This window comes from Doryrhamphus excisus, chromosome 19, assembly GCF_030265055.1.
Source record: "Doryrhamphus excisus isolate RoL2022-K1 chromosome 19, RoL_Dexc_1.0, whole genome shotgun sequence".
Lineage (NCBI taxonomy): Eukaryota > Metazoa > Chordata > Actinopteri > Syngnathiformes > Syngnathidae > Doryrhamphus > Doryrhamphus excisus.
This window is the reverse complement of record NC_080484.1, coordinates 12,275,867-12,294,545: the sequence shown is the minus strand read 5'-3', so window position 1 is coordinate 12,294,545 and position 18,679 is coordinate 12,275,867. Positions and strand designations below refer to the sequence as shown.

Sequence of the window (18,679 nt, the reverse complement as noted above, 5' to 3'; positions counted from 1 at the left end):
ACGAGGGTCGCGGGGGTGCTGGAGCCTATCCCAGCTGTCTTCGGGCAAGAAGCGGGGTACACCCTGGACTGGTGGCCAGCCAATCACAGGGCACATATAGACAAACAACCATTCACACTCACATTCATACCTATGGACAATTTGGAGTCGCCAATTAACCTAGCATGTTTTTGGAATGTGGGAGGAAACCGGAGTACCCGGAGAAAACCCACGCATGCACGGGGAGAACATGCAAACTCCACACAGAGATGGCCGAAGGTGGAATTGAACCCTGGTCTCCTAGCTGTGAGGTCTGCGCGCTAACCACTTGACCGCCGTGCAGCCCACGGTAAATCTTTATTAGGCATAAATTCGCTTTTATGCCAAACTGTTGTCGAATCAAGAGCAGCTTCAGGTTTAATCATTTACCCAACCGATGCGTCAGAAGGTCGTCCGGACATGCCCGACGGAAAAGGGGGTAAAGGTAGCATACTTTATCGGTTTGTTTAATCAAGACAGACTGTGATGATGATGCTTAATTATTAATTTTGGCGTTCCGGTGTTCCCCTACGTTACACGTTTCATATGTTGACTACTCGGCATGCTCTCTTAGCTTTGTAGAAAATGTTTTGGCAGGACTTTCACACATGCCGCTACCCACATGCGGATGCTTTGTTGGGTCGAGTCCAACATGATAGAAGCACAAAGTTCAGACCTCCTCACTCGTCACAACAGAAAAGAGTGAAAAAGGTGAAATTGAACTCGAAAGTTCTTTTTTTTTTTTTTTAGCTGAGAGAGCCATCCATTTGCATTTAGATGCGCTTGACCTTCACCACCGACGGGCGAGACGCCACCACGTCGGCCAAGCTGGCGGCAATTAATGCACAATTACAAGTATCTGTGTCTTTTCTCTTTTAATTCCCGGGTCAGTCGTGCGTGAGGGAGAGAGGCCTCGCTTCTTAAGAGCTTGTCATTCACAAACAAATGAAAGACGACCCCAGCGAGCCGAGTCTCGCTTTTATTTTCTCTGTTTGACACGACTTTCACAACACTCAACATGTTGGCTTATCTTGTACTTGCATACTGTTTTTATTTTACAGCGAAAATAGTGAAAAAAGTAGTGGTTAGCTTCTTTTTACGCTTCTATGCCAAGTGTAGGTTTGCTGCATAATGGATACAGACCCCCAAAAAAATGCTCTCACCATGTGGATAGTACCAGACAAAAGCTTTGATCCACTTTCGCTTTCATTTTCATGAGAAATTGTGTCAAAACTTTTGAGCGGTACTGCATATTGTGTGTTTTTACCACTCCTGTCCAAGCAATAAAGTTGATTTGCATTGTAACGACGCACTATCTATGCAAAGCAAAAAGCCTCTCCTCATATCGTGAACGTCCAAAGTCGGTGCTTCTGCAAGGTTCAAAGATATCAATATGCTCCACGCCGCTCGTTTTGAATTGATGAAAGCACACAATCTCTGCTTCCTGCCTGGTGATCGGCATATCTGCACGCCGCAGCCATTAACACGCCACCCACTCGTGTGCGATGGCGATGAAATCTAATGAAACTGTCTCTGCAGGAGTCAGCTGAAGTGTTGGCTGGTGCAGACGCCGCGGGGCCCGCTGGAGATTAACAAGTGGAATGGGGGGGGGGTTAGGGGGAGGGAAAAAACATGAGCGGCAAATGACCAGCAATGTTTATGTTGGATGTTGCTCATTTTTAACTGAGGGGCCAATCATGGTGTTTTTACTGCTGATGCCGGGGGTGTCCAAACCTTTCCCACCGAGGACGGCATATGGAAAATGGACATACAAATCTGCAAAACATTTTTACATCTAAATATGCTTTTGATAAACAAATGCGAAGAAAATACAGTCGTCCATCGTGATGTCGCAGTTGGAACCTCGATAAATGATGGCTGCTTTGTGGTTGACGATGGTTTATAATTGGTCAAAACATCTAGAAAGACACATGCTTTCCTCTCATTCTGTGTGGAAGTGGTACATTTTTGGCTTCATTGTCCTTCTTCCCTAGACTGCACAATGGGTGAGCGGTTAGCGCGCAGGCCTCACAGCTAGTAGACCCGAGTTCAATCCCACCCTCAGCCATCTCTGTGTGGCGTTTGTGTGTTCTCTCCGTGCATGCGTGGGTTTTCTCCGGGTACTCCGGTTTCCTCCCACATTCCAAAAACATGCTAGGTTAATTGGCGACTCCAAATTGTCCATAGATATGAATATGAGTGTGAATGGTTGTTTGTCTATATGTGCCCTGTGATTGGCTCGCGACCAGTCCAGGGTGTACCCCGCCTCTCGCCCGAAGACAGCTGGGATAGGCTCCAGCACCCCCGCGACCCTCATGAGGATAAGCGGTAGAAAATGAATGAATCTCCTTCTTCCCCACTTTGTTTGAAACACTATGTATGTAACACTAAGAATGTTGAAGAGGCTAACTAGTTAGCTCACTAGCTTGCTATGCAGGCAACAGCCGTTTGTTCTGTCTGTGTAGTGATCTGGTAGCCTGCCCAATATAATAATAATAGGAGTGTAAAAGTCACTATAGGGGTGTTTTATGTCCACAAAGCTCTAATGATGTTCAAACCTGTATTGAGAAAGCCATAAACATAGTTTCTAGGCTCTAATTACCAAAATATTGTTCATTAATATTGTATCCTACTTCATGGATGATTCGGTTTTGGTCAACAAGGTGGTAAATAGCCCGTGGGCCGCACTTTGGACACCGCCGGTGTCGTGCTGCAGTCTATGCGTGATTGAGCGTTAGTGCGGCACCAAAGACGCCATCTCACTGCTGTTATCTGGTAGATGAGACGTTTGGCCCTCTAATCCTCCTCACAAGGATTCCTCAGTCCTTCCACCCTTTTGAAGTCTGTCTATTTTATTATTTATCAGCCTTAAATTTCCCCCAAATAACTATTTTTGTATCTCCCTCTTGGCTCGGTGTGCTTTCCACTGCGACCCATTTTTGTTTGGGTTAGAGGGCTTTCAGTCAAAACCCAATTAAAGTCACAGATGCGGCACACAAACACCGGAAATCCAGCCTAGTTATTATTGGATCTGTGCTGCGATATATACGCCATGCGGCACGTAGGAACATTGTCCATGCACTGGAAGCGGAGATAGCGCATCTTCCCATTTCCTCATGTAAATAGAAGCCGGGTGTCACTTTTATGAAGCCCCCCCCCCTCCCACCTTGTGATTAAGTCCTGATATCCCCTCTTCTCACAGTCCCGCGTGCTCGCACACTTTCACTTCGTTTTAAAAACCCCGGCCTTCGCTTTCATCTGTCAGTCGGTCACACGAGCGTTTTACTGGGCCGCAAGCGCGGCGGCGATTTACGGTAATTATGTGTCAGCGCACAGAAGGCCCATTCAATTGTTACTTCCACACCGAGGAACATAAACAGCAGAGCATACAGGGGAATCCAGGGGTCGACGGGTTTTACAGTTTGGGATGTTTTTGCATATAATAACAGACACAAAGGGGCGGCACGGCGGTCGAGTGGTTCGCGCGCAGACCTCACAACTAGGAGACCGGGGTTCAATTCCACCCTCTGTGTGAAGTTTGCATGTTCTCCCAGTGCATGCGTGGGTTTTCTCCGGGTACTCCGACTTCAAATTGTCCATAGGTATGAATGTGAGTATGAATGGTTGTTTGTCTATATGTGCCCTGTGATTGGCTGGCGACCAGTCCAGGGTGTACCCCGCCTCTCGCCCGAAGACAGCTGGGATAGGCTCCAGCACCCCCGCGACCCTCGTGAGGAAAAAGTGGTAGAAAATGAATGAATGAATGAATGAACGAACAGACACAAAGTCACACCATTGTCCCTACGAAGTTATCCAACACGGTCGTGGTCCTGGTCGTGGTTCTGTTTGGGATATGGAATATACATGTTAGCACTCCAATCCCAACATCCCACAAAATGAGTAAGGAACCCTTTCTTGACTGATGGTCTCTTCACTTGATGCCTTTTACGATGTTTAATCCTCTCAATGAAGACAGGCCACAGAAACCAAGCTAGCTGTGGCTATTTTAGTATGGAAGCTTCCACTCACAATCCAAGAGAGAGCAATGGCGTCTGTCCAAAAGTGCCAAGAACAAAGACATAAACTGGCATGATAACATTCGTGTTTGTCTCCCGGGGAGTAGACACTCCCCTTCTCGGGGGGGGGTGCCAGCAGTGAGACAGGCACGGACAGGCCGACCCCACATATCTAGCTAGGTGCCATAGAAAGTTCATGCTAAATATTTGCAACAAAACACAGCAGAAGTCAAATATTTGAGAATATGACTGTCAGTTCCCCCCAAAATATTTGAGAAGGTTTTCCTTGGTGGACCACATAGTCAAAACATGAAAGGATGCAACTTTGTAAAGCATATGCTAAGAAGTTGGACATATTTCAAGATATTTCTTCTTTAATCTTCCTAAACGTTTTATTATTTTGACTTTATTTCCATAATATTAGAGCTTTTCCCCCAACCGTATTTATCCATTATTTATTTTGTTTCACAAACTCTGATTTTTCAACTCTTTTTCTCATATTGCAAGTTGATAAAATAAAATCATAAAATTGCTATTTTTTTCTTTTTAGGATAGACTTTTTTGTCTTAATATTTGTACTTAATCACATAAAATAGCTTTTTTTCCTATTGATGTTTAAGACTTATTTGTCTTAAGGTTAGAATTTATTTTTGCAAAATTAGTGCTGTTTTTTCTATATTTGCTGTTTTTTTTTAGTTTTCTAGTTTAAATAAATAAATGTGATTCTATTTTCAGAGCATGCTTGAAGTAACAGCATTAAAAAAAAGAGTCTAGAAACGTTGCTATTCTCAGTTGCAGACACTAAAATGGTAAGACAATGTTTATTTATGCTTTTGTTTATTCCAAAAAATCAGCTGTCTTGGCCTGTTAATTGCACTTTATATGACACTTTAAAGCGGCCTGTACCAAAAAGGTACAGAAGCACACGTGCATGGATGGATGGATGGTACGTAGCGCTCACACGTCAGCAACACCCCAGCATAAAAGCAGGAGGAAGCATTTCTTTGAAATCATAAAATAGAAAAAAAAAAAAAGCAATCGATCCGGGCTGTAGTGGAAATCTCCCTTGAGGCTCATGATGTCGTCTTTTAAAAACAAACACCAATTGATGAAAAAGTGGAGGCCAAACCACAATGAATGCAAGTGACAGCAGCATATGGAAAATGAGATTCAAAATCAAAGCGGCACCAATGCAAGAAATGAAATCCTGAGGGACGTTGGAGTGGTGGTGGTGTGCGTTTATTGTGGTATTATTGTGTTGCTTGTTAGTTGTTTGTGTAGACCAGCGAGGGCCACATGGTGAACAATGAAAGCATACAACTTTGATATTTACTTAATATACACATGTAAATATGCTACCTTTTATATGTACTGTAAATATAATATTGGTGCTCCGGTCAGTATCAGACAGTGGAAAAAGTGGTTAGCATGGTGGCTACACAGTCATGAAGACCTGGGTTTGATTCTCAGTGTGGCGTTTGCATGTTTGCGGGTACTCCGGTTTCCAGAGTCTGCTGGTATAGGCTCCAGCATACCAGCCACCCGAGTGAGGATAAGCGGCATAGAAATTGTAGAGGAATTCCAGGAACTATAAATGATTCCTGAGGAAAAGCTGTGATTTTTGCAAATAGTCGGAACCCCACTCACCCTGGAAAGCTCTATGGAATGACGTGAAGGTACTGTAATTGGTTTCATGCAAATTTAAGAGTATGAATTGCTCCGCAACGGTTTTGTGCAATTTTAATGCGAGAATGGAGCGCCTATTTCCAACACTGTCAGTCAGGGTACTTTTACTCTGCTACATTTTTCATTTTTTTTTGCCATTTAGTTAGCTTGATGTTTTATAGCTTCTCCACCCAAGGACGTTTTTTCTACATGTATTATTAGAATCAATTCATACGCTACTTTTACACTGCAATTCAGCTAAACCACACAGGTACACAATCTAGCACAGTGGTCACCAACCACTCCATGCCCAGGTGAGACTCAACTCTGAACCCTCGATGTCACTTCCTGTCCACTTTTTTTTTTTTTCTATCAACACACACAAGCAGTAGCGTTATTTATTCTTAAAAGTCTTATGGCAACTGTATTGGCTAACAGGAGTGTAAAGGTCACTATAGATCCATCCATCCATTTTCTATGCCGCTTATCCTCACTAGGGTTGCGGGGTAAAGGTGACTATAGGGGTATTATTTTATGTCTAGAGGGCTCTAATAATGTTAAATTATATTTGGAAGATCATGGACAACTACGAAAAAATGAATAAGGACTCTTTCTTTGCAGTAAGGCACGGAGAAAGCGTCAAAGTCTGTGGAGGCATGAGTGCTGCCGCCCCCAGAGGAGCTGCGGTTCATTGATAGAAAACGGTACCAATTCCTGCTTCACAATATCACAGTAAATTTTGGAATTAATTGGAAAAACAAATGAACCGCAGCTCCCCCAGTGCCGGCAGCACTCGTTCATCCCACCCATGCTTTGCACAATGCACCCCCAGCACATTGGCAGCTGGATGGAGAGGTGCTGTATTGATTCTGTGGCATGCAGTCAAGTGCTTACACAAGAATCCCACTACCTCATGTATCCTGCTTGGAATGTTTCATCCCAACTCGGAAGTAGTGTAGTGAGTGTACAAGGTGTTTGGAGGGGGGGGGGGGGGGGGGGTGTAGTGCCGCCAGGTGGCAAAAGTCGTGTGAAGATGATGAAGATAAGGTGCCGATTGGAAAGTGTATGCGGGAAGACAGAAGGAGAGATAAGCGAAAACGAGGTGACAGAGGTGGCAGCCGCAGCAGCCGCGTCGGCGCTGGATGGAAATTAAAACTGGGGCGGGCGGGGATTAAAGAGACAGCGCGTGTCACCTCGGCTTCCTTTCTCTCCTTGTCTCGTCATATTTCTTCATCTTTTCCCAGAGAAGAACAACCTGCGACGTGTCTGCTGGTCATGCTCTCAGAGCCTGATGCTCAGCACATTAACTGTGACTGTGCGTGTGTGTGTGTGTAACAGCAGGCTAGCTCTGAGGGTGGTGGGGGGGTAAGTCAGATAGGGGATTTCTCCCTTCATGAACACAGATCTGGGAACAGCCTTCCTTTAAACCAAATCCTTATTCCAACCACCCAAGTGGAAACACAACTACAGACTTAGCCAGCGTGTACAAGCGGCTTTGCTACACACACACACAAACACACACACACACACACACACACAGTCTATGGATGACTGTCCTCATTTTATAGTTCTGCTGGTTCCATCTTTTGATATCTTTTCTATCATAGTTGGAGCCAAACAAGTGTCACCACTAGGGGTGTCACAAGACGATAAACAAGACTGGTTACTTACTAGTACAATGAAAAAATATATGACAATATATTGCAATCTACTAATATAATACTAATATACTCCTCTGCACTCTGTGTGTATGGTCGCCGCCCCGCCTCCATCCATCAAGACAGAAACTGTACAACTGACAAAAGGGCTCACTCAGTTCCTGCCGTTGTTCTATGCAACAAACCTGCCAATGGGAACCCAATTTTCCGAGACGAGAAAAAAACACACATGCACATGGCAATCTATAGAAACCGGTAAAATGAGCCACTTCATTTGCATTTATAATGTGATCCCATATTTTGCCTTTATTCTCATAACTGTACAACTTTTCCTGGAAACTATTTTTTGGTGTTTACATTCTTGTAAAATGCTGAGGTGTACATTTTTGTAAATTTTCTTGTGAAATTAAACAACCGTGGGCCGCACTTTGGACACCCCTGGTCAGCAATGACATCAATAGTAATGGTTGCCTGACTGCGTGTCAGTACCCCCCCCCCCCAAAATATCATAGTCAAAACATGAAAGGATGCAACTTTGGTGTTTTGTAAAGCATATGCTAAGAATTTGGACATATTTCAAGATATTTCTTTAATCTTCCTAAATGTTCTTTTTGACTTTATTTTGACTTTATTCCCATAATATTGCAGCTTTTTCCCCAACCTTATTTATCCATTTTGTATTTTGTTTCACATATTATAACTCAAACTCAGATTTTTCAACTCTTTTTCTCATATTGCAAGTTGATGCTCATAAAATTGCTATTTTTTTCTTTTTAGGATAGACTTTTTTGTCTTAATATTTGTACTTAATCACATAAAATGATAGTTTTTTTCCTATTGCTGATGTTTAAGACTTATTTGTCTTAAGATTAGAATTTATTTTTGCAAAATTAGTTCTGTTTTTGTATTATTTTGACTTTATTCCCATAATATTAGAACTTTTCCCCCACAGCTGTGGGCCGCACTTTGGACACCCCTGGTCAGCAATGACATCAATTGTAATGGTTGTCTGACTGCGTGTCAGTACCCCCCCCCATATAAGACTGTATTTCAGTCCACAGTTGAAGTGGCTGATGGTGCTTCATCATGAATGTGCTTTCCTGCCAGATGAGGCGTTAATATGCAGGCGTTCATCTTCCTGACACGTGTTTAGGCGTATCCCGACTTGGCTGCTGCCGGTTTGACACCGGGTGGTAGCAACCTTTGCCCTAACACAGGATGAATCATGCTCAGGGATACATTAGGCCGTTAACAGCCGCGTGCTCCTCAAACAACGGTGAGGCTCTCTGAGGAAGCCCATTAGGACTGATGATCAGGACCTATTAGCATCATTCCATGCCAATACGGCGCAATTGCTTAATGAGGGGGAAAAGCCAGAGAGATGGGAATGGTGGATGGACCAGCCTCCTCATATGATGATGATGATGATGTATGATGGTTATAAGACATGAAGAGTGCATGATGGTCTGAAGGATCTTTTCTCCTCTTTCAGCCTTCCTCCGTGACTCTTCCTCCGCCTACATCCGCAATCCCTCCAGTGTTCCCGAGACAGATCCGTGTGGCACAGCTAATCCCGGCATTCCGGAGTGGCTCTCTGCAGCGCTAAGACCCACAGATGAGAGAGGTAGCAGAAAAGTTTTTTTTTTTTTTAACCTTTGAGAAGCCATTTCCCCTCTATGCTTTGGTGTTTGATTCCCATTGTATTGGGAATCAGGCCTCTGATGTGTCCTGCATTGTCTCCGCTGACCAGTTTATCCTGCAACTGGCAGAGTGGCATTCATTTTCAATAGCGTTTAACCTTGCTAGGGTCACGGGTGAGCTGGAGCCTATCCCAGCATAAATCACACGGCACATTCACTCCTGATCCGAATTTGAAGATCAGTTGGATCTGAGGGAGGTTCCAAGTCGAGCAATGGGAATAAGACAGGAAGGCTAGTGGGAATTATTCGGATAATTGTCAAACAGTGTAATCTTCTATGGGAGGGAATACAAAGCAATGGTCCGGGAAGTACACTGGAGGACGGTTCCACTCTGGAACCGATTTTTGTAATCCTTGCCATCCATCCCCAAATGTTGTCGGATGTTGCAGGATGGTCCGACAGAGTCAGTTTATCCCTCTGGAAGAAGTCCATTTGGGAAGTCCTAGCATTGTCCTGTTGAAAAAAGCCAGTCATTAGCACACAGATGAGGTCCTTCCGTCGTGAGGGATGCCCCCTCTGCAACATCTCCACATAGCCAGTTGCCGTTTGACGCCCCTGCACAACCAAAAGCTCCACAGAAGGAAAAAGCACCCCAGGTAATGATGGAAAACATCTCAGATGGGATGTCCTTGTCATGCCACTATGTTGGAAGCCATCAGGAACGTCAAGGAGTAAAACGTTCTAATTCCAAACGGGCAGTTTTGTGGCGTTGAAGATGTTTTTTGTTCTTAAAAGCCTTCTGTGGCAGATGGTGTCTGATGGTTATTGGACTGCACTCGGCACCACTAAGAACCTTCATGGAGGTCCAGGATGGTCCCGTGTTTTGGTGTCTTCACCAACAGCCAATAAAACTAAGATTTTTGTTCTTGTTGCATTTTGAAGCTCTACTTGGAAGCTCCCTCAGACCCAACAGTGCAAAGTGTTCATTCTATTTACGGTATAACACACCAGTATTCACAGCTATGTGCAACTTAGCATAGCATTACCATTTAAGATGCATTATTTTAGGCTGTAGGAGGAAGTAGCTGGGAAAACATCCAGACTTGTAACCTTTAACAAAATGCTGATTCTCCCGTGTTGTCAAAATAAAATGTCCCCGCTGTGCTTGTTGGGGATTAACATCATAAAGGATAAGGCTTGTGTACATACTGTACGTATATTCCTATCAAGCATTCCAGTGCAGACAGCCACGCCGATAACGGCTGCCTGTTTCTAAATATTGCTGCAACAGATGCTGGATATACGGTATGGAGGCGGAATAGCGTCTGAAGTGGCAGATAGGGTTGCTTTTATGTGACGTGGGTCTGTTTTGTTTTGCTCGTACGTCGGTGCTGCATACTCTGTTTGACAGTGGACTTTTTATTATACGGTATGTGAAAAACGCTTCATGCGGTAAGATTTCAAGAGAGAGTTCAAGCAGGGGTATCCAAAGTGTGGCGTGGGGGCCGTTTAAGGCCCACAACTGCTTTTTTATTTGCCCCCAGTGGCATTTAATACACACATTCATTCATTTTCTATCGCTTATCCTCACAAGGGTCGCGGGGGTGCTGGAGCCTATCCCCGGGGTACGCCCTGGACTGGTTGCCAGCCATAGACAATCATTAACACTGGAATTGAACTCGGGTATCCTAGCTGTGTGGCCTGCGCACTAACTCGCATACTAGAGAGCTAGCGACCTAAACGGTAGCCTTCAAGTTATTTCCTTTAAACTTAAATAGCCAAAAACATACCACTTCCACAAGGATAGGGAGGATAACTATTAACAGTTATTTAACCTTTAACATGAACATTAATCAAACATAATAATTTTTTCTGGGTACATGATACCATACAGCATCCATATCAAACTTACGCGGGCCGCACTAACATTAAACTTTCATATCAAGGCGGGGGCCTCAAACTAGTGACCTGTGGGCCACATTTGGCCCACGGGCCGCATGTTTGAGACCCCTGTTTTAACATGTGTCCGCTGCTTCACAAGTGCATGATCACCAGTGCCTGTTTGTTTTTCCAAACAAATGAGACGTCACAGCTGTAGGGGGGGCCCTGGAGCATAAAGCCCCCCACTTATGCTTTAAAGAAGAAATTAGCTTCAACTCCGAGCCCACTCGTCTGTCATCCTTCCTCCCATCTTGTAAGGCAAGGAGGCTGCCTGTGTTCTACTGTGCTCCTTATTGCTGTGCGCCCTCTCGTCACTCACATTTATTAGAAATGACGCCCCCCCACCCCCACCCCCCCTTCTCTTGGGCATTCAAAGTATAAACCATATCTGTGTGTCCACAGCTGCGTTGACGTAACTGCCTTTGCACGCATGTCGCTATTTGCTGCCTCTTTGCCATTCCCGTGTCCTCTACGTAACCTGTAGCATGCCGCCAGGGATGGCGACGGGGCTGACGAGGCCGGGTTACAAAAAAAAAAAAAAACGTTAGATGTTCAGCGCAAGAACAGTCGAGGGAGCCGCTTACATCTGTGAGAGGAGGCAACACAAAGACAAATTGTCCTCATGCTCCTGCTGCAGGATTTGCTGAGATTGCATCTTCTTGCAGACCATGTTGGGCTATGGAAGTGTGTGTGTGTGTGTGTGTGTGTGTTTGGTTAAGCAGCTGAAGATTAGTAGCGGCAATGCGGCTGTGGAAAGGCAGGTAAGCAGTGCAATTTCCACACATGTCAAATAGCCTATTAGAGCCCACGGTTACACCCCTCAAAGTAATCAAGAATGACTCTCAAAAGCTCCAAAGGTCTCATCCCACTGTGCTGTTGACTTGATCAGGCTGATTGCACATTGTGGCGGCCGCCGCACACAAACTGATTGCATCCACTTTAAAGAGAAACACACACAAAAACAGCCCTGCCATATTTTTTTTTTCCTAGGGTGAAAGAATGGAGGAAAGTGGAAAATTGTGCCTACAACAACGTTTGTACTCCCTCTGTAATTTGACATGACTCTAATTGACAATGACTCATGAGGGGGCTGGTGGGGCCGACCGCAACACTCCAACAATCAGGTGAAGTGGGTACCACCCCCCCACCAACCCCACCCTCACCCCCCCCCCCCCCCCTTCATGGGGAGGCTTCAGCTGTGATGACGACCGCGTCAGGAGGTCTGAGTCACCATGCTGCGAGTGTGAGAGACGGGGACAGACACCCCCCCCCCCCCCCCCCCCACCACCACCACCACCACCACCGCTCCCCCACCACCAAATTAGAAATACTGATAAACTGATCAAATCTCTGTCGTGTACCGAACTTCAAACTGAAACCAGGAAATGCATCAAAATGGAGCGTGTGCAAGCATGTTGAGTACTACAAATGTGTACATGTTGGCAGGGCTGCACTGAAATGAAACGAAAGCCTCAAAACAATTCAAATGAATGATGATTCAAATGAAGTACTATAATAATGACAAAAATGTCAACAGACAAAACGTGTCAGACAAACATTACCCGAGATGACTAAAGTATCAAAAGTACTGATATTTGGATGTATTGATTTTAGAGCACAAAGAGTTGGTATTGGAAGTCTCAGGGCAGGAGGACGCAATGCTAGCATAGCTATGTGAGCCGAGATGCTAACATGACACTAGCATGTTAACAGCAGCATCGTGCTAGATGACGCCGAGATCCAACTTGGAGCTCCTACGTCTGTAGCTGACTGACAGATAGCTGGCAGAGTTTCAGGCTGTGTTTTAAGATGTGTAGAGAAGCCTGGGCAACTTCACAAGTGAGCAGGAAGACATCAGAAAAGTATCTTTGGTGTGTTTGTGTCAATACTTTTACTCCTGTTTTCTTCTTTCTCGTACGGTTGACTGTCGGCAGCTGTAGATTCATTTCTTCTATGTGCGTCACAGGCGAAGACCAAGCACACCAAGCCGTGTTTGCGCCTGCTTCTTATCTGCAGGCCCAGCAGCAGGCCACAAGCTTTAGACAAGAAAGCACTAAGTCACATGGTACTTTTAAATACAAAAAGTCATCACTTTCTGCTAAGAGACAGGAAGTAGAAAATAAAAGAGGAGCGACGTTGATCGGCCGGGGTTGCAATTAATTGAAATAGATTTATTCACTTCCTGTCTGTCTCAATAGCTATTTTTCTATCTCCTCACAGCCGTGTTCTCTAACTTCTATCCTCTCTTGACTCTCCACCCTCATCAAGCTTCACAGCTCACGAGGTCCCCGTTGGTCCTCGGGCAAAAAGAGTCACGGCCATATTGACCCACTTCTAGACAATACTGCTTCCAATCTCCCTCATTGCACACTCTCATACACCCTCACGCAGTTAGCAGATACAGTATGGGTACTTCCTGTGTGTCTGTAAGCCTGGGAGGGAACTGAGAGAACATAAAACTGTATAGGTTCACTTCCAAGATTACCAGTGTGCCATGTCGTCATGGATTTGGTCGCCCATACAGATGGAGAACAGAGTGAACAATATCAGAACACGCATGAATATCCTTTGTTTGCACATGCTTGATGATGATGATAATAATAATAATAATAATAATGTATGCAAAGGAACCTCAGAACTGCAAATCATGCTCACCAATCTCCAGTATGTTCATATTGGGAAACTATTATCCCAATGAAAATAATCTCGGGCGGCACGGCGAATGAGTGGTTAGCTCGCAGACCTCACAACTAGGAGACCAGGGTTCAATTCCACCCTCGGCCATCTCTGTGTGGAATTTGCATGTTCTCCCCGTGCATGCATGGGTTTTCTCCGGGTACTCCGGTTTCCTCCCACATTCCAAAAACATGCTAGGTTAATTGGCGACTCCAAATTGTCCATAGGTATGAATGTGAGTGTGAATGGTTGTTGGTCTATATGTGCCCTGTGATTGGCTGGCGACCAGTCCAGGGTGTACCCTGCCTCTCGCCCGAAGACAGCTGGGATAGGCTCCAGCACCCTCGCGACCCTCATGAGGAAAAGCGGTAGAAAATGAATGAATGAATAATCTCTTCCAGCCTCAAGTTGTCACCCTTTATAGCCTGCCATATAAGTGTAAAAAGAAGTTAACCTCGCTTCATCGTATAAACAATGGACAAGTGTTGTCAGGGAAAGATTTCACCCGTCTCATTCTTAAGGCTTCTTAAGGCTTACGTTCCGTGCAAAGTTCAGACAAAAATCAAGTATGAGTTTTACATGAGTACAACAGATCCTGCCTGAGTTCCCTCAAATGAACGATTCACTCGCTCAGCTCGCAATTTTCACTGACTAACATGTGCTCAAAGAAGATTTGACTCTCACTGACTCATGGGTTGACAAAACCTGAGATTCACTGACCCCACACACACTTAATTGACTCACTCCTGGACAAATACTCACATAGGGTGCTTGATTTGATTGAAGACTTGTGTTTGACAGACTGATGAGTTGACAAAGACTGGCTCAGGGATTGATGAAGAGTCATGGGTGCTCGACAAAGTCTCAAGTTATACTGACAAAAACTTGAGTTTCATTGATTCATAGGTGCTTGATGAAGACTCGTGAGTCACTGAGTCTTTGAATGACTCTTATACTCTAATACTTGTGTTTCACTGACTCATTTGTTGAGCATGTTTGGGTTTCAGTGTATATTCTTTATGGAAAACTGACTTGATCACTAATATGGGATCCCTACTCAATTATTAGTGTTTCCTTGCCTTTTTAATAATGTCATTTTTCAGCATTATGTAAATCAACGGCCCTATCTCGTCTTAAGCTGTGAAGAGATGCTCAAATGTTGCAGGGAAAATCAGTCAAGTCTTGAAGAAAATATCATGCTAATCTCCTCCTAAGCTTTTCAACGACATTCCCTGTCTGCAAGTTGTTTTATCATTACTCGAAAATAAATGTAGACGCATTTATCTCACTTAACTGTCAGACGTTTTTCAGTTTTGTGCAGGAAAAGCCGAGCAGAAGAGCTAATGACTTGTAAAATGACTTAACCATTGCAGGGGAATGGGGTTCTATTGCAGCATGCAGGCTAATTCCTGTCTGCTGTAGAAAATATAAGACCAGATGGTATTTGGAATGAGGGGCGTCATAGCGGAACTTTTTGCTGCGCTGCCTAGATGGCGCCATTGCACACACCTTTTTTGCTAGCAAAGATATTCCAGTGCATTTGAGGCCTCGTGTGTGACGACGCTTGTATTCCACTTCTTCCTCTCCCGAGTTTACAAAGACGTTCATTAGCATGCCGCGTCACTCTGCTGTGTTTTAATGATGACACGGCGCTTCAACACCAATATGTTCTGCATTCTTCTTGTCATTGAGTCACACGGCACGAACGACTTGGCGAGTTGAGCGAAAAAAAAAAAAAAAAGTGGAGGAATTAATAAGATACAGTAAACATTAAACTTTCATTTCCTCCGGGGCATCTGCTACTTTCCATTATTCATCTAAGAGCACGCTATATGGAAATGAACACATTTGGCCCGACTGCGACATCAAGTGCAACGCCTTCAACGACATCAAGCCCTCGCTGCCGCCAATCGGCCCTCGATGGAGGATTTGTAATGAGGCGTTCATTAGCTTAGTTCATTAGCTCTTTTTTTTATGTTTTCAGCCAACAAATGGTGATTGCTCATTTTGATGATGCTCGCGTCGCACGTCACGGCGTGGCCTTTTTGCGACAAACTGGCATACAGTAGTCCCTCCTTTTATTGCTGTTAATTGGTTGCAGATAAGTGAATTTCCGGCTGCACGGCGGTTGAGTGGTTAGCGCGCAGACCTCACAGCTAGGAGAACCTTGATAAATGATGGCTGCTTTGTGGTTGACAATGGTTTATAATTGGTCAAAACATCTAGAAAGACGCATGCTTTCCTCTCATTCTGTGTGGAAGTGGTACATTTTTGGCTTCTTCCCCAGGCTGCACGGTGAATGAGCGGTTAGCGTGTAGGCCTCACAGCTTGGAGACCCGAGTTCAATCCCATCCTCAGCCATCTCTGTGTGGCGTTTGCGTGTTCTCCCCGTGCATGCGTGGGTTTTCTCCGGGTAGTCCGGTTTCCTCCCACATTCCAAAAACATGCTAGGTTAATTGCCGACTCCAAATTGTCCATAGGTATGAATGTGAGTGTGAATGGTTGTTTGTCTATATGTGCCCTGTGATTGGCTGGCGACTAGTCCAGGGTGTACCCCGCCTCTTGTCCGAAGACAGCTGGGATAGGCTCCAGCACCCCTCAACCCTTGTGAGGAAAAGCAGTAGAAAATTTGAATGAATTTCCGCAAAGTGGGATTCAATAGTAGACATTAAATAGCACCCCTATAGTCAATTAGCCAGTGTAGCAGACATAATACAATATAAGCCATCTTAGACGTAAATAATGAGTGCCAGGAATTTTACTGTTTTTATTCCAAGCACGGAACACATGCAGTGAACATTCAAACAGGAGCTGCTGTCGGTCGCTCTCTACGCTGCTAACATGCCGCTAGCACACGGCTACAGTCAACCAAAGTGGCTTTGTACTCAGACCCTCATAGAAAACCTCAGCTAGCATAATCTACATTTTAAAAGAAAGTTAGCAAAGCATTGTACTCGCCAAGCTACACCGGTTACGCTGCTAAAGTGATTGCTTGCGTTCAAGCGGCATCCTCTCCACCTGACGTGTGTTGCCAAGGTTTCAATGATGTTCATCTTTTATCAGCCTTTTTCGAGAGCATGAAATCCTCCCTCGGATATTGCCGCCATCTTCTTCTTCTTCTTCTTCTTCTTCTAGTGTGCCGGTGAGCCGGTGAGTGTAGGTGTCACAACTCTGTTGAGCGGCCGTGATTTGGGCACGCGAGCACTATCTGCCTCTCTGAAGACGACTGATAAGACGTCCTCCGGGGTCTCGGCAACATATACACACACACACACACCCCTCCTGCATATTCACCACACTTTCACGCGCAGCTGGGTGTCAATAAAAAAGTGCTTCTTCACTGCAGACACGGTGACAATTTTAGGTGAAATATGCACACACACAAAAAAACCCCAGCAAGCTTCCTGCGTGAAGTCTGAAGGAAAAGCCACCAATACCAGATGGTGATTCCGACTTTGAAATGGAAATGGTGGGAATGGATGAGCTGCCAGGTGCGCTGACAGAGCGAGGGTGGGGGCGGGGGGTGCATGGCTAAATATGTGGCTAATGTTAGTGTGTGTGTGTGTGTGTGTGTGTGTGTGTGTGTGCCATGATCCACTTAAGTGGCTCTCTAAGCATGCAGAGGAGTGTTTAAAGGCGGCTTTGCATTAAAGGAAACATCATAAACAGCTTAAGACAATGTGGTGGTTTCTACTCCCACATCCCAGAATGCTTTGTGTCAGCAATGGTGACAACACAACCTGTACAAGTAGAACAAGTAGAAGCAGCTTGTTACTCCTTTTTTTTTTTGGCTTATAGTGAATAATACCAGCTACAGACATTATCTTTGGTTGCTTTTAGATGTATTTTTTGGAATATTCATCCACAATCCTTATGTAATACATTGACACACATGTCTGTGCTTTATAAAGATATACAAACAGATAAAAAGACATAGTTAAGAATGCACATAATGAGAAACTAATTGTGTCCGCATGGTGGTCGAGTGGCTAGGAGATCAAGAAGATCTGGGTTTGATTGAGTTTGCATGTTCTCCCCATGTGTTTTCTCCGGGTATTCCGGTTTCCTCCCACATTCCAAAAACATTCATGTTAGCTTCATTAATTGTCCATAGCTATGAATGTGGGTGTGAACGTTTGTCTATATGTGCCCTGCCATTGGCTGGCCACTAGTCCAGGGTGTACCCTGCCTCTCGCCCTGAGCCAGCTGGGGTAGGCTCCAGCATATGCGACCCTAGTTGAAAATTTGGCCACAGGTGGTGCTATATTGCCAATTCCATTTATTGGGCCATAAAAGTAAACAATTCAGCTGAGGAAAAAAATGCTAATTTGAAGATAAGGGTGGTCAGTGAAGTAGTCATCAACAACTGTCCAACAGCTCGTGGGGGGGGGGGGGGGGGGGTGTATAAGAGTCAAGGTTAATGGGCAGATGTGGCTGCTTCCATTCTCTATTAAATCGCCCCTGGTGTGTAAAAAGATGAACCTGATGAGTCCCCCCCTCGGCTAATGACCAGCCGCCCCCTTCCCCTTCCCCCCGCTGACAAGGAAGTGATTAAAGGTCCTATATTATGGTATTTGTGCCAGAGCTCTCCTGTATCATTCTAGTGGCGGGTGTCATCATGTTAAAGTTTGCTTTGTTATGAATGGTTCTGATTGGCAGGCGGCAGCCATCTTTCCCGGGCGGTCATGTCCATCAGTACAAAGGAAAGTATCCATGAATGCATTAAAGTCATCATCATCATCAGGCGACGCCAGGCTCCATCTCTCATCACGCTGCGACAGCCGGAGCGCTGTGCACATTATTCTCTATTAGGCCACATTATTATTCCCCCCCCCCCCCAGATGCTACCTCAAGTATCCTTCACTTAACACTTGGCTATCTCTTTCATTTATTTTTCTTCAAATGTGTAGCATGGCCAGCCCCCATTGGCTGATGATGGAAGGGGGTGGGAGGTGGGTCAGGGGAGGATGGGGGCAATATGAGCTCCAACAAAAGGCAATGCTCAAATATTTCTCCATTCTTGCGTCCATTGAAGCGCCTCGGAAACAATTTTCTCGTAGCCCTC

The 18,679-nt window shown here is 44.9% G+C and overlaps 1 long non-coding RNA gene across 1 annotated transcript in view; it reads left to right on the top strand.

Annotated features, from left to right (window-relative positions):
* The window catches only part of LOC131107084 (uncharacterized), a 46,271-nt gene extending 28,851 nt beyond the window's left edge, over nt 1–17,420 (top strand). Inside the window, exons 7-8 of the long non-coding RNA XR_009120199.1 lie at nt 8,850–8,981; nt 16,750–17,420. This is a non-coding gene — a long non-coding RNA (uncharacterized LOC131107084). The remainder of the gene's footprint in view (nt 1–8,849; nt 8,982–16,749) is intronic.
* Nucleotides 17,421–18,679: the final 1,259 nt, after the last annotated feature.